This window comes from Rutidosis leptorrhynchoides, chromosome 4 (genome assembly GCF_046630445.1).
Source record: "Rutidosis leptorrhynchoides isolate AG116_Rl617_1_P2 chromosome 4, CSIRO_AGI_Rlap_v1, whole genome shotgun sequence".
Taxonomy (NCBI): domain Eukaryota; kingdom Viridiplantae; phylum Streptophyta; class Magnoliopsida; order Asterales; family Asteraceae; genus Rutidosis; species Rutidosis leptorrhynchoides.
The window spans coordinates 128,440,741-128,453,779 of record NC_092336.1 but is presented as its reverse complement, the minus strand read 5'-3'; positions in this window follow the sequence as shown (position 1 = coordinate 128,453,779).

Genomic DNA, 13,039 nt, shown 5'->3' with positions numbered 1-13,039 from the left:
ACTAATATACTAATAATAAGAAAGATATTAATTTTGCAATAATAATAAGGCATTTTTACATTACTCGTCCATGTACTCCTCGTCCTTATGATTTTTTTTTTTTTTTGGCTTTCCACGTCCTTCATGTATTGAATTTCTACATCCCTCGTCCCTCCGTCCATTTCAAGTTAGATTATGCCGTTAGATTAAATCACGTGCATAACATGTGGGGGTATTAATGTCTTTTGCTCTTATCTCTTATGCTTATAAACAACAGGTTCGTGAGTCTGATATACAGTTGATAGCTAGGGTTTTTACACACAAATTCGCTCGATCTTCTCCTCCACTAATTCGTCAATCATGGTTTACTGCAATTGTGGAATAATGGTAGCCTCACGAGTGTCTGGTACATCAAAAAACCAGGTACACGATTTCTATGTTGTCAAAGTCAGGTAAAAACCACATTTAAAAACCCTAATTTCTAATTTCTTTCCAAATTGTTGTTTTCGAATTGGGTTAACGAATTTGTTTTTTGTTATAGTATTCCGATTGTAGGTTTTTTTGTTGGATCGATCCAACTACCATTGACCCTAACCCTAACGGACCTGAAACTATGCTACAAGTTGAAATGGCTAGAACAAGAAGGCTAAAGTGGATGATTGCATTCCTGCTCGCAATCATTATTTATTTTCTTGTATTTAAGTAGAATTTAGGTAGAAATAAAGTTTATGTTTGTATTTAAAGGTTGATAAAATTAAGGTTGTTGTTTGTAATGGTAACTGGCAGTTTGTTGCAAGTTGTATTGTAAGAAAGTAAGTTGTAATAAATTGCTAGTTGTTTACATCAATTGGCAGTCGTTGATTACCAAAGTACCAAATGTTACAAACATTAATACACAATTGGTTACCAAAAAACAATTAGTCTAAACACCTAAAAATACTTCAATACAAACATCTTGGAATTGTTCTAAACAAAATAAAAACACAGAAACCAAACAAAAGACAAATAGTTCATTACAAACAGTCTAAACACCAAAAGACAATTAGTTCATTAAAAACATAGAAACTAAACAAAAGACAAGTTCTTCATCTCATTTCATGCACATGTTTTAGCTTTCTTCTTCTTGTTCTCAGTACCACTTGCTTCATTATTTGGGCAGCCTATTTTATTGTGGCCATATGTTCCAAAATTGAACACTTTGTAGTTTTTTCATTCTTGTTAGCTTACCATTTGAAATTATATCATCTTTCTCTTCAAGTGATTGCTTCATGTTTTTCTTAGGACGACCAGGAGTTGCAATCTTTTTTGGTGCTTTGATAGTTGTAGGAATGGGTGACTTAGTCCACTCTGATTTGCCTTTAGGAGGGGTAATGGTATGAGTATATGTAGCCTTCCAAGTGGACAACCAATATACAGGATGAACCAATGACTCCACAATAACTTCTTGACTATACATTTGCATGTTGATCAAAGCAGCCACATCATGCTTACATGGAATGCCAGTCAACTCCCATTTCCTACAAGAACAATCTCTAGCTCTCATGTCCACAACAACTTGCTCACTATGTTTACCATTGACCTGACATTTATCATCTCCATTCTAAAGAATTTGACACTGCATAGCTTCCTTTTTAATTTTGTCAAACAGCTTAGTAGCAGCTGGTGTTAGGGGGCCCTGTGCCTTTGAGATGTTTGTTATCACAGTTGCGATTCTTTTCATCAAATATTGTCTAATATATTCCAAAGCAGTGATAATGGATTTGTCTCTAGCTTCACATAGCCATCTATTCAGAACTTCACAAATGTTGTTCAACAAAATATCTGAATGTGCACGCCCTATTTAATAGTAATATTAAATAAATGAAACAAGTTAATGTAATATTAAATAAACTATAAAATGTTAAAATAGATAACTTACCAGAAAAATGACTTATTGCCCATTGTACAGGTGGAATGTTTGTCAAATACACATAAGTTGGTTCACTAAAATCCTCAAAAAAAAGCCATTGACCTTTCAAATTGTGGAACTGTTGTGGCTATTGCACAAGCCCACAAGTGATTTTTATAAGCAGTCCCACGCCAAGTCTTTTTCATGTTCTCATGCATGTGCTTTAAACAAAAACGATGCTCAACAACTGGAAAAACTTTAGAAATTGTTGATGTAAGTCCCTGTTATAAGTCATGATGTGATGACCCGAAAAATTTCGACTAATTTAAACTAATTCTCTATACGATTTATTATTTTGGCACGTTAAACAAAGTCTGTTAGATTGAGTCTCAAAATTTTAGAACTGTTTCATATATACAATTACCTTTGACTACTCTCAACAATTCATGAACAATTATATGTATGTATATATATATATATGTACAAGTAAAAACGACTTTCCTACAGTAAAACCCTAGTTGCTACAGTAAAAATTACTTTGCTACAGTAAAACACTATTTGCTACAGTAAAACACTATTTGCTACAGTGAAACCGTATTTTGCTACAGTGCTACAGTGAAAACGTATTTTGCTACTTTGCTACAGTGATTTGCTACAGTAAACACTATTTGCTACAGTAAACACTATTTGCTACAGTCCACTATTTGCTACAGATCACAGAGAGTTCGATTAAGGCACCAATTACCGAAGTCAAGACAACTGAAGGAAAGAGGAAATGGGAAGACTATAAGGGCAAAAGTACTCACCTGAAGAAACAAGAAACTTTTAAAGGTAAACAAGATGGGGCAACTGCAAGTCCAAACTATAAGGGACCTCATCCGTTCTGCAAAAAGTGTTACACACATCATGCAGGCTATTGCCAAGTGGTCTGTGATAAGTGCAACAAGAAAGGACATGTGGCGAAAGATTGTTATGCCACCGTTTCTGAAGTAAAGACAAAATTGACCGATGTTAAGAAATGTTATGGATGCGGGAAGTCTGGTCACTTTATAAATCAATGCCCTGATAAGGAGAAGAACAAAGAACCCGCACGTGGGAGGGCATTTAATGTTAGTGCCAGTAAAGCACGTGAGGATCCTAATCTTGTCACGGGTACGTTTACCGTTAATAATCAGCTAGCTTCTATTATGTTTGATACGGGTGCTGATAGAAGTTATATGTGTAAAGACTTTAGTTTTAAACTAAAATGTGCATCATTACCTCTAGACGATAAATATACTATTGAATTAGCTAATGGTAAACTGATAAAAGCCGATAAAATTTGCCATGGTTGCGAAATGAATCTCGCTGGTGAAACCTTCAAAATTGATTTGATACCCGTAGAATTAGGAAGTTTTGATGTAATCGTTGGCATGGACTGGATGTCCAAAACAAGAGCGGAAGTTGTTTGTGCTGAGAAAGCAATCCGCATCCCTCGTAAGGATGAAACGTCATTAATGATTTATGGGGAGAAGAACAACTCAAAACTGAACTTTATCAGCTGTATGAAGGCCCATAAACTTATAAGAAAAGGTTGTTATGCTATTCTGGCACACGTAAAGAAGATCGATACTGAAGAAAGAAGCATTGATGACATGCCGGTTGTAAGAGAATATCCCGGAGTATTTCCAGAAGAATTACCGGGGCTACCTCCACACAGATGTGTAGAATTCCAGATTGATCTCATACCAGGAGCTGCACCTGTAGCCCGATCTCCATATAGACTTGCACCTTCATAAATGCAAGAATTACAAGACCAGTTGCAAGAATTATCGGACCGTGGATTTATTTGTCCTAGTTTTTCACCTTGGGGTGCTCTTATTCTGTTCGTCAAGAAGAAGGATGGATCTATGAGAATGTGCATAGATTACCGAGAATTAAATAAATTAACGATCAAGAATCGGTACCCATTACCGAGGATTGATGATTTGTTTGATCAATTGCAAGGATCAAGTGTTTATTCTAAGATTGATCTACGCTCCGGATATCATCAGCTGAGAGTGAAGGAAGAAGATGTTCCTAAAACAGCGTTCAGAACCCGTTACGGTCACTATGAATTTTTAGTCATGCCTTTTGGATTGATTAATGCACCAGCAGTATTCATGGATCTAATGAATCGCATCTGTAGACCGTATTTAGACAAATTTGTCATTGTTTTTATCGACGACATATTGATTTACTCGAAGAACAAGGAAGAACATGAGCAACACTTAAGACTGGTACTAGAGATACTCAAGAAAGAAGAATTGTACGCAAAATTTTTGAAGTGTGATTTCTGGTTACAAGAAGTACAATTTTTGGGCCATGTTGTCAGTAAACATGGAATTAAAGTTGACCCCGCCAAGATCGAAGCCATTAGTAAATGGGAAATACCGAAGACTCCAACACAAATCCGCCAATTCTTAGGTCTTGCTGGTTACTACCGAAGATTCATTCAAGATTTCTCTAGAATCGCCAAACCCTTAACTGCATTGACTCAAAAGGGAAAGAAGTATGATTGGTCCACGGAACAGGAATCCTCATTCCAGTTATTAAAGAAGAAGTTAACGTCTGCACCCATTTTGTCATTACCGGAAGGAAATGATGATTTCGTGATCTATTGTGACGCTTCGCTCCAAGGTTTAGGATGTGTATTAATGCAACGCACAAAAGTTATCACATATGCCTCACGACAACTAAAAATTCATGAAAAGAACTATACGACGCACGATTTGGAACTTGGAGCAGTAGTTTTTGCACTCAAAATATGGAGACACTATCTATATGGCACCAAGTGTTCAGTGTACACCGACCATAAGAGTCTTCAGCATATTTTTGATCAAAAACAACTCAATATGAGGCAACGTCGCTGGGTAGAGTTGTTAAACGATTACGATTGTGAAATCCGTTACCACCCCGGAAAAGCTAATGTTGTAGCTGATGCCCTAAGTCGAAAAGAAAGAGTAAAACCTCTTAGGGTCCGAGCTTTGAATATTACAATTCGTACTGATCTCACAAAGCAAATTCAAGCAGCACAGTTAGAAGCTTTAAAAGAAGAAAACGAAAAAGGTGAAATGAGCAAAGGGTTAGAAAAACAACTTGAAGTAAAAGCCGATGGAACCCTGTATTTTGCTGGTAGGATATGGGTACCAAGACATGGTAACCTAAGGCAACTAGTACTAGATGAAGCACACAAAACGAGGTACTCAATTCACCCAGGAAATGGGAAAATGTACCACGATCTCAAGAAGTTCTATTGGTGGCCTAATATGAAGACAAAAATTGCTACTTATGTAAGCAAATGTTTGACGTGTGCAAAGGTTAAAGCTGAGCACCAAAAGCCGTCAGGATTACTGCAACAACCAGAAATTCTGCAGTGGAAATGGGAAAGAATAACCATGGATTTCATTACGAAATTGCCAAGGACTGCAAGTAGTCATGATACTATTTGGGTGATAGTTGATCGTCTAACTAAATCAGCTCACTTCCTACCAATAAAGGAGACAGACAGTATGGAGAAATTAGCACGCCTATATTTGAAGGAAGTAGTTTCCAGGCATGGTGTACCCATCTCCATCATATCTGATCGCGACACCCGATTCACATCACGTTTTTGGCAATCATTACAAAAAGCATTGGGAACTCGATTAGATATGAGCACCGCTTATCACCCACAGACAGATGGTCAAAGTGAAAGAACAATACAAACATTGGAAGACATGTTACGGGCATGCGTGATTGACTTTGGAACCAGTTGGGATCGACACTTACCGTTGGCAGAATTTTCATACAATAACAGCTATCATACGAGCATCAACGCAGCACCATTTGAAGCACTTTACGGTAGAAAGTGCAGATCTCCTATCTGTTGGAGTGAAGTAGGAGAAAGACAACTTACTGGACCAGAAATTATTCACGAAACCACCGAAAAGATCATTCAAATACAACAGCGATTGAAAACGGCCATGAGTCGCCAAAAGAGTTATGCTGATGTAAGAAGAAAACCGCTAGAATTTCAAGTGGGCGACAAAGTCATGTTGAAAGTGTCACCCTGGAAAGGCGTTGTACGATTCGGTAAACGAGGAAAGCTAAGTCCTAGGTACGTAGGACCCTTTGAAATCACCGAAAAAATTAGAGCAGTTGCTTATCGATTAAAGCTACCGCAAGAACTTAGTAGTGTTCACGACACATTTCACGTGTCAAATTTGAAGAAATGTTTAGCTGAAGAGGATGTCGTAATTCCTCTTGACGAAATACGAATTAATGATAAACTCCATTTTGTCGAAGAACCTGTTGAAATCATGGACCGTGAGGTCAAACAATTAAAACAAAGTAAAATACCGATAGTTAGAGTTCGTTGGAACGCAAGACGAGGACCCGAGTTTACTTGGGAATGTGAAGATCAAATGAAGCAAAAGTATCCACATTTGTTCACTGATATCGCTCATGAAACATGTACTACTCAAAATTTCGGGACGAAATTTTCTTTAACGGGGAGGTACTGTGATGACTCGAAAAATTTCGACTAATTTAAACCAATTCTCTATACGATTTATTATTTTGGCACGTTAAACAAAGTCTGTTAGATTGAGTCTCAAAATTTTAGAACTGTTTCATATATACAATTACCTTTGACTACTCTCAACGATTCATGAACAATTATATGTATGTATATATATATATGTACAAGTAAAAACGACTTTCCTACAGTAAAACCCTAGTTGCTACAGTAAAAATTACTTTGCTACAGTAAACACTATTTGCTACAGTAAACACTATTTGCTACAGTAACACTATTTGCTACAGTCCACTATTTGCTACAGTAAACACTATTTGATGTCGACGAACTAGCAAACAAAAACGGAAAAGGCGGCCATGCGATCGCATGGCAAAAACACTGAAAACTCATGCGATCGCATAAGCTACATTAAATCAAAAAGTAATATAAATACGCAGTTTGTTCGACGAAGTTTTTCACATTTATCTCTTAATATTTATATTTATATTATAATTATAATTTTAAAGTTAAGTTTAATAATAATAAGGTATATACGAGGGTGTTTTTAATTCGGGTTTCAAACCGCTTTAAGCTAAGGAAATATTAGGTATTATTCGGGGTATTGTTCTTGAATCCAAGGCCAACCATACAGTCATCTACCATCATTATGTCTACGCAATTTGCCTACAATATTGAATCGCAATATTGAACTGTGAGTTTATAGTCTCCCTTTTTAAATACTTTAAATATTTTTAGGCTGAGAATACATGCAATTTATTTTAAACGCGATAAGACACAAGTACATACTAAATTCTACACTGAGTTAAACCGAAAATCCCTTAGCTTTGGTAACTAGTAGCTGCCAGTACATAGGATATGGACTGGTGGGCGCGAATAATTGTATATGGATCCATAGGGCTTGACATCCCCGTCCGAGCTAGAGCGCTAGCCTTTTAACGGACGTATGTTATTTGAGTTTAAGACACGTTGGTTTGTGTGTATTAAAACGAATGGGGTAATTATCACTATAGCGTTAAGTTTAGTTACCAGGGTGCTCTGTTACGTAGAATCTATTGATAAACTTTTGATGAAATCTTGTGGTCTATCTTTATATATGTTTATGACTCGAGCAATTAAACCTATAACTCACCAACATTCGTGTTGACTTTTTAGCATGTTTTATTCTCAGGTCCTTAGAATGCTTCCGCTGTGATGTGCTTGTTGCCTGCATGGAGTCTCTCATGCTTTGTACAAAGTTTATTGCATTCAAAATAAAACTGCGTTGTGTAATAAATAATTGGACTGTGATGTCAACCTGTAAATTAAAGACTTATGTATTTCGGGGTTTTGCTTATACCTAAGCACTTGCCCACATGTTTATAACTTTCTATGTTTAGAAAGTCACTTATTTTAATGAATGCAATATTTTATCAAAACGTATCATATAGAGGTCAAAACCTCACTGTGGAATCAATGATTAACGTGCTGCGTCAATAGCGATTTTGACGGGTCGTTACACATGAATTTAAATATAACTCATTAATAAATGTAAATGATTAAATATAAAATAAGTCATTAATGTGAAATAAGTACCTTTTGCCTACCACCTATGAATGTGAAATTAGACATCTCATTAAGTTCTAAATCTGAAGCCAATAATTCTAGGAACCAATTCCATGAACTGTGGCATTCTGATTCTACAATTGCATAAGCTAGACGATAAATTTCATTGTTAGAGTCAAGACCAACAGCTGTTTACAAAAATCTCATAGCTGGTTCTTTCATAAAGGCTCCATCCAAACCAAGTAGATCTCTTCCTATAGCCCTAAATCCCCTTTTACAAGCCCCCAAGCAAATATAAATTCTTTTAAACACCCTTATACTTGAAGATGGATCATGACAGTCTTCATCTTCAATCTTTACAGTACTACCAGGATTGGACTTCCTGCGTTCAATTACATAATCTTTCAGATCACCATACTGATCCATATAGTCTCCTTTTAATGTTCTTTTTGCTTTTTGAAGTGCCCTAAATGCTTTCTGTGGATGAATTTTCACTTATAGATTGGACTCTAATTGATGTTTGACTGCTCTAACTGGGATATGTGGGTTTGTTTGTAACTGGTCAACTAACTTAGTATAAAGAAATTGGGAAGTACACTGTCTAATGAATCTTGATTCCAAACAGTCATGTTCATCCTTCAGGGTTTTGACTGTCCATGTTTGTGTTTTAGGTTCTATAGAAACATGTAAAACCCAATTGCATTTAATATGCTTTACCCTATGATGTGATTTTTTTAACTTTATTGGGTAAAGTAGTTGGTTTTGTTTTTTGCACTTTTTTTCTTGCCTTTATTTTTGTCCCACCACCCTCACATACTTCCACATTGTTTGAAGATTGACCAGTTAAAGGATTTTTCCACCCACAAATTCTCCTTTTTTAAAATCCCCAATTAAACCCTCACATCTTGCCCTCACCCTGATCAAGTCATTTTTTATAATCACAAGATTCCTTTTTGTCTCAATAGCATGCAAATTTATAAGTTCCTTTACCTCTTCTTTACTACTAAACTCTTGACCAACATAGAAATGAACTGTTTTTGCAGATGGAGATGTTTTGCACTTCTCTTGTGCTTTCAACTCCTTAAGTTTTATCTTCCTTATGTGATCAATGTCATTCTCATCACCAACATCACTATCAAATTCTTCAAGATCCAACTCTTTTATATCCACAAAATCATCTATTTTCTGATATTTGTTCACCATCTGCCTGATCACCATCATTGTCCTCTTTATTTTCAAAGATTTGTTCACCATCTGCTTGATCAGCATCATTGTCCTCTTTATGTTCTAAGATTGGTTCACCGTCTTTCTTATCACCATCATTGTCCTTCTTATGTTCTAAGATTGGTTCACCATCATTGACCTCTTTATTATCTAAGATTGGTTGACTTTCTTCTAACACATCATCACCTTCTATGATTAGTCTCTTAGAAACTTTACTGGATTTTGACTTTGATTTTGTCTTTACTGGATTTTGATCTTCATCAACAATCTCCTCTAACACGAATTTAGTTCTGCCAATTAGACTAACAAATGGATTCACCTTGCGATTTAGTCCATGTTCTGTGTAAACTTCCATTTCCACTACCTTCTGCACCTTCCTAATTTTTGTAAAATTTCTAACAAAGTTAATAACATCTTCATCTGAACCTAAGGGTTCTAAGACATAATCAAGGTCACTGTTAGGTCTTAGAAAATGATAAAGAATGATCTGAAAATCATCATATCCTGTATCCTGAATTAGACCATCAAGCTCGTGAATTGAAAACATATCTATGTCAAGTAAATCAACATAAGTGACTTTACCATTTAGATATTTCCTACCTGGACAATCAGTAAACTGTCTACCATGATGCAACTTCAATGTAAACAATAATTCATAGGAATCTGCAATTTTGGAAATTAAAAATAAATCCCTTTACAAATGCAAAATCGATGAAAAAAACATGAGAGAAATTACATTATATAATACAGATGCTTACCATATATTATAGGAAGATCGTATTCAGGCTCTTCAGGTCGAATCATGAACATTTTGATCAAATACGTATCAACTGGTTGTTCTAGGGTTTTAGAAACGAATGAAATTGATAATCTGTATCTCAATTGTTTCTCCAAGATTAATATAAGCATCAGAGATAAGAGCAAAAGACGTTAATGCCCCCACATGTTATGCACGTGATTTAATCTAACGGCAGAATCTAACTTGAAATGGACGGAGGGACGAGAGATGTAGAAATTCAATACATGAAGGACGAGGAAAGCAAAAAAAAAAAAAAAACATAAGGACGAGGAGTGTATTTTGAATCAAACCACAGGGACGAGGAATGTAATAATAATAATAATAATAATAATAATAATAATAATAATAATAAATTAATTATTTATTAAATATATAGGGTAAATAAAAGTCGAAATAGAAACGAAAAATGAAAGGACCCAACGGCGAAACCTAACAATATCCTAACTAATTTAACCACGACTTGCCTATTTGACTTACTATAAATATTGACCCATTATCTAATACAATTTGAATTTGTTGCCTTAAATTTTTTCGAAGGATAGATATTTGGTTAATTGTACATATAAATCGTAAACAGTAAAACAATAATATATTTTTTTTTGAACGGCGATTTTTTGGCATCAGTAAATCATTTCTTTCAACGACTCTCATCATTTGCACGTAACACACACGTTCGGACGGAAACCCGAACCCGATCGACGGTACCCGGGAACACATCCATTCGGGCAGTGTTCCAGAGTAGAGGTCCGTGAACGAATCCGGTAAAACCTCCCTATAGGGTCAATATATACCACAATTATTGGTGTTTAATTGTTTTAAAGAAAATCATGTCATCCCTAAGGATCGAACCCATGACCTCTCCTATCCCATGACACAAAGTACATGGGGAGAACCATTGGTAAAAGTATAAAACTGTTAATAATAAATCATTTGAAATTATTCATACATTATTTATTATTATTATTATTATTATTATTATTATTATTATTATTATTATTATTATTATTATTATTATTATTATTATTATTATTATTATTATTATTATTATTATTATTAGGGTTTAAAAATGAGAAGTTCTTTAAAAATGCATTGATCTTTCACCAAATTCCTATTGTATACATTCAACTTTCAAATTTCCTATTACATACATTCAACTATTTTAATTCTTATATTGTATGTATTAAGTAACTTATAACCCTAAAGGGGTGGTAGAGTGGTTGGGTGCTTAAGAATCTCCAAAGGGGACCCAAGTGCAATCCTAACAAACCTCATTTTGAGGCATTGCCTTTCAAAAATAAAATAAAATTAAGTAACTTATAAAGAAGGTGTAAGGTTAATATCTAGGAAAAGTTCGTGGTTGGTCCCTAGACTCAACGTCCGTTATAATTTTTCATTAAGTCTTATCTCATCCTACCACTTACCTCCATTGTTTAATATCCCTTCCACTTACCTCAATTGTTCTTGAAATGTGAGTTTTTTTCAAACCAACAAAATTATCAATTCATAAAAAGCCATTAAAAGCCCCTTGTGATTTGAAAGCCAAAATTTTCAAATCATAAACACAAGCTAATTTAAAGTAAGAAACCTAACATAAGCAAATCAAAATCAAAAAACTTAAACACAAGCAAATTTAAAGTAAAAACCCTAACTTCATATTGATATCCAATAACTTAAAATCAAACAAAAATCAAAATTTTACAAACATAAATCAGATTGAACCACCACCAGTCCACTAACTTTAAAAAATCTGAGGTGGGTTTCGATATTAATTTTGCCAAACAACAATTAATCGATTTCTTTTAAAGAAAAATTAATCGATGGGCATGTTTTTGAATGCAATCTTCCTCCAATCACGTTCAAGAGCAATTTCGGATAATGGATCAGAATAACGATTTAAGCAAGGAGCACATGTGTTGGTGTGTTGGTGGGAGACAAAATCGCAGGCGAGCAACGGATCATAGGTTTCAATTTCGTTCAAGAAAAATTGTAAATCGATCTCAGATCTACTCTGACCAGAGATAAAACCGCAGGTGGTGGTCAGAGACAAAATCGCCGGAGATGGTAGTTACATGTTGTGGCAGCAAATTGGGTTTTTCAATTGGTAGTGGTGGTAGATCTCTATTTGTGGATGAAGATGCGCTATGTTTGGTTCTTACGGAGGGTTTAAGGAAACCTAGATCTGACCTAAATACATGATGATGTAGAAAACCTCGATTTGTAGATTTGAGCCGAAGCTTCAAGCATATGTTTTAACAAATGGATTTTTGTTTTTGTACTTATTTAACCTTAAATGTGGAATAACATAATGGAAATGAAAGAAACTGCTTGAATGATATTTGAGTTTTAAATCTAATTTAGTGCAGAAGTAATTAGGGTTCATGATTTTGGATGATGAAGATGAATGTTGCTAAAAAACAAAGATGAAGTCAGTTGGTGATGGGTGTGAATAAATGACTAATGCCGTTAAAAATAAATATAAATGACTAACATGTAATATATTACATACATGAGAGATCAATAATGTAATTTTATCTAGAAATGAAAATGAGGTGACCAGAAGTTTACATGTTATCACAGGTTAAATAATACAATAAAACAAATTAAATAGTTGAATGCATACAATAAGATATTTGAAAATTATATCCATATAATAGAATTTGATGAAAGTACAATGAGTTTTCTAAAACAAATTCCATTAAAAAATTGATAAAATATCCACCATTATGTACTTTATACTAAAATATATAATGATGGATACTTTATCAAAAATCTTTAATTAAAAGAGTACAACTAGTTCCATTTATAAATATACTAGTGAAATGACCATTGAAATCACGAGTTTGTTTAAACGAAACAGATTAATGATATATTTTAAGTATTAAGTGAATGTAAATGTTAAAGACATTTAGTTTAATGACCCGTGGAACCTTCGGATTTAGACTAAGAAACTTGTCGTTATTTTTAAAAACATAACTTAACTTGGTCAGAATAAATAATGTGATGCCCCGTACAAAATCAATGTGTACGGATCATCAACAACAGGTCCATTACACGGTTACAACACTATATG